The sequence below is a fragment of the Arachis stenosperma genome, chromosome 6 (genome assembly GCF_014773155.1).
Source record: "Arachis stenosperma cultivar V10309 chromosome 6, arast.V10309.gnm1.PFL2, whole genome shotgun sequence".
Lineage (NCBI taxonomy): Eukaryota > Viridiplantae > Streptophyta > Magnoliopsida > Fabales > Fabaceae > Arachis > Arachis stenosperma.
In genome coordinates, this window is record NC_080382.1 from 24,771,417 (window position 1) to 24,776,196 (window position 4,780).

A 4,780-nucleotide genomic window follows, 5' to 3' on the forward strand; every position below is an offset into this window, starting at 1 on the left:
CTCAACTGCTAGGCTGCATGGTGCTGATGACACTGCCGTCTGGCTATATGCCTTCTCATTTTTTCTGGAGGGAAAGGCAAAGGAGTGGTTCTACACTCAACCGGAAGCTGTTGTTACTAATTGGGACTAACTCAGAAGGGAGTTCCTGGACAAATTCTTTCCAGCAGAAGTTACAGACAGACCGAGGAAGGAGATCTCCTGTGTAATTCAAGGTGAATCAGAGACTCTCTACAAGTATTAGGAACGCTTCAGGAATCTCTTAGACTCATGCCCCCACCACAAGATTGACCAGTTGGTGTTGATTAGCTATTTCTGCCAAGGCATGAAGCCTCAAGAGAAGACTCTTTTAGATGCTGCGAGTAATGGCTCTCTAACTAAGTACAAGACAGCGACAGAAGCGTGGTAACTGATCACTGATCTAGCTGAGTCCACCCAAAATGCAAGGCAGAGGAACAACCATCCCAAGGCTATTGCGAAAGTTTCCTCTAGTAGTGAGACAGCTGCGCTCACAAAGACTCTAGGAGAGATGACCAATATACTGAAGTAGCTCCAGCTTAATCAACAACAACCTCCGCCTCCTCCATAGCAACATTGTCAACAGTTAGTCCCTCAGAGAGTGTGTGGAATATGCGCTTGGTATTCTCACTACACTGATGAATTTTCTCAACTCCAATAAGAAGACAACACCTTGGCAGCTACCCATAATTTCTACAATTGTCCAAATCAAGGTGGGAACTACAATCAGGGTTGGCAAGACAACTCCAACCAAGGATGGAGAGACAATTCCAACCAAGGATGGAGGGACAACTACAACCAAGGAAGCAGAGACAACGGTCAAAATCAAAGGTGGAATAACAACAACTATCAACAGAATCGGAACCAACAGAACCCTCCATACCGAGCACCTCACCAAAGGCAATACCAAGCACCTCCATTCAATCAACAACAAGCCCCTCAAATCACCTACCCTCCCCCTTCCTCTAACCAAGATAAAATACTCCGTTCTATCCTTCAAGGACAAAAAGAGCTTCAGAATTCACTTACCTCTAGCCTTACCGGTCCTACCTCTACTTTACAAGCTCTTATTTCTCGAATGGAACCACCATCTACCCCTAACAACCAACCTTCAAGCTCTAGTGCACTTCCCTCACAATCTTTACCCAACCCCAAGGGTAGAATCAATGCCATCACTTTGAGGTCCGGAACTACATTGCAAGAGAGGAATCCTGAAGAGCGAAGCTCAAGAGAAGATGTTCAAGTTGAAGATGTTGTTGATGTAGAAGAGGATGCCGAAGAGAATGAGGTACAAGATGCAGTTGAAGAAGGAGTTGCTCAATCAAGGAATGAAGTTCCTAAGGAAGATGATGCTATGCAAGACGCCATCCCCATCTCTTTTCCATACCTTGCTAGGAGGACTAAGAAGCAAGTGGAGCTCGATCCCAAAATGGTAGAGATCTTCAAAAAGGTTGAGATAACTATTCCCCTTTTTGATGCTATTCAACAAGTACTTAAATATGCTAAGTTTTTAAAAGATTTATGCATGCATAAAGATAAAATACATGATTTAGAAACTATTCCTTTAGGTAGCTCTATTTCTGCTTTAATGGGTGCTATACCTGAAAAATGTGTGGATCCCGATCCATGCATAGTTACTTGCATTATAAGGGGTGTACAATTTATTGACTGTATGTGTGATTTAGGTGCATGTGTTAGTATTATGCCATTATCTGTATATGATGCTTTGAGGTTCCCACCTTTGAAAAGGTCGGTAGCACATTTTGTTTTGTCAGATAAGAGCATAATTTCAGTGGTTGACATTGCAGAGGATGTTCTGGTGAGCATGAAGGAGCTGACGTTTCCTATCGACTTCTATATTCTTGAGATGCCCCCTAGTGACTCCAGAAGACCTTCGTCCATCTTGCTTGGAAGGCCATTTCTGAAGACTTCGCGATTCAAGTTGGATGCCTTCTCAGGGACCTATTCTTTCGAAATACATGGCAGAGCAGTGAGCTTCAACCTGGATGAAGCTATGAAGCATCCACCAGAAGACCATTACATCTTACAGTGCGACATTATTGAGGAGATCGTGATTGAAGTTCACCAAGAGACAGCAGAAGAGACGACTTGGAGCAAGGTGCAAGTGTGGGGAAGCTCTCCGAGTATACTGAAGATGCCTTGCTACCTGCAGTGGTTCCAGATGATCAGGTGCCAAGCCATGAGTTGAAAATGGAGTTGAAGCCACTTCCACCCCACCTCAAGTATGCTTATCTTGAGGATAATCTAAAGCTTTCAGTCATAATTGCAAAGGAACTCACTTTCCAACAAGAGGAGCAACTGCTTAGTGTGCTGAGAAGACACAAGAAAGCTATTGGGTGGAGTCTGATGGACATAGTAGGAATCAGCCCTCAAGTTCGTGTGCACCAGATTTTTCTAAAGAAGGGAGCAAGACCTATCCGCCAACCTCAAAGGCGGTTTAACCCCACCATTTTGGAAGTTGTGAAGAAGGAGGTGGCCAGAATGCTTGAACCTGGCATCATCTATCCAATCTCGGATAGTGAATGGGTCAGCCCAGTGCAAGTGGTTCCTAAGAAATCTGGCGTCACCACAGTAAATAATGAGCATGGGAAACTCATGGCTACCAGAGTACAAAATTCCTGGAGAGTGTGCATTGACTACAGGCGCTTGAACCAGTCTACCCGCAAGGATGACTACCCATTGCCCTTTATCGATCAAATACTTGATCGCCTGTCAGGTAAATCACACTATTGTTTTCTAGACGGTTATACAGGTTATTTTCAAATCCATATAGCTCTTAAGGATCAGGAGAAAACTACTTTTACATGTCCCTTTGGAACGTATGCATATAAGAGAATTTCTTTTGGCTTATGTAATGCACCGGCTACGTTTCAAATATGCATGATGAGTATTTTCTCAGATCTTATTGAGAATTGTATAGAGGTTTTTATGGATGACTTTAGTGTCTATGGTTATTCGTTTGATATTTGCTTGGATAGTTTAGCTAGAGTATTAGAATGATGTGTTAGTTCAAACCTTGTACTTAATTTTGAAAAATGTCATTTTATGGTAAAGCAAGGTATTGTTCTAGGCCATGTTGTCTCTAATACTGGTATATCTGTAGATCCAGCAAAGATAGATGTTATTTATAGTTTACCTTATCCCTCCTCTGTGAGGGAAGTCCATTCGTTTCTTGGTCATGCCGGTTTCTACCGGCGGTTTATTAAGGACTTCAGTAAGGTAGCACTGCCGTTATCCCGTCTACTACAGAAGGATGTAGAGTTCGAGTTGAGTGAAGACTGCATGGAGGCATTTGACAAGCTGAAGGTTGTCTTAACCCAAGCTCCTATTGTGAGAGGGCCTGACTGGAGTAGGCCGTTTGAAATCATGTGTGACACATCCAACTACGTGGTAGGAGCGGCGCTGGCTCAGCGCGAAGGTAAGGATCCTTATATAATTGCTTATGCTTCTAAAACTTTAGATGGTGCTCAGTCTAATTATACTACCACTAAAAAAGAGCTTTTAGCTATTGTTTTTGCCTTGGATAAATTCTGAGCTTATTTACTTGGTACTAAGGTCGTAGTATATTCAGACCATGTAGCCTTAAAATATCTGTTAGCTAAGAAAGAGTCTAAACCAAGGTTAATCCGTTGGATATTGCTGTTGCAAGAATTTGATTTAGAAATCAAAGATAAGAGTGGTTCCTAAAATTTAGTGGCAGACCACTTGAGTCACCTTGATCATATTAAAAGTGACTCCACTCCTATCAATGATGCTTTTCCACTTGATAGCTTGCAAGCAGTATCTGAGGTGGTTCCTTGGTATGCACCTATAGCAAATTATTTGGTTAGTCGTACCTTTCCTCCTAATTTTACTAAGCATCAAAAGGACAAGCTCAAAAGCAAGTCCAAGTATTATATATGGGATGACCCATATTTGTGGAGATGTGGTGCTGACCAAATAATTAGAAGGTGTGTGCCACAATCAGAGTTCTAGTCAATTTTAGAGGCCTGCCACTCCTCTGAGGGTGGTGGACATTTTGGTCCTCAAAGAACTGCTAGAAAAATTTTAGACTGTGGATTTTGGTGGCCCACACTTTTTAAGGATGCTATCATTTTTTGTGACTCTTGCCCCCAATGCCAGAGGTTTGGAAATATATCCAAGAGGGATGAGATGCCTCAACAACTTATGCTGTTATGTGAAATTTTTTATGTATGGGGTATTGACTTCATGGATCCATTTCCAAATTTTAATGGTTTCTTATACATTTTGTTAGTTGTCTATTATGTTTCTAAATAGGTGGAAGCAATTCCTACTCGTACTGATGATACTAACGTTGTTGATTCTTTTGTTAGGAATAATATAATTTGTCACTTTGTATCACCACGAGCAATCGTGAGTGATCAAGGCTCTCATTTCTGTAACAGGTCTACTGAAGAAACAAGACATCATTCACAAGGTGGTGACAGCTTACCATCCTCAGACCAATGGACAATCTGAGGTGTCAAATAGGGAGATCAAGCGCATATTAAAGAAGATTGTGAAGCCTCACAAGAAGGATTGGAGTGTTCGACTGGTAGATGCGCTTTGGGCTTATCGGACTGTATATAAGACACCCATCGGAATGAGTCCATTCTGCCTCGTCTACGAAAAAACTTGTCACCTTCAAGTGGAGGTGAAACACAAGGCATACTGGGCGGTGAAGGAATGCAACTCGGGATTGGAAGGAGCAGGAATTGAAAGGAAGATGCAACTGCAAGAATTG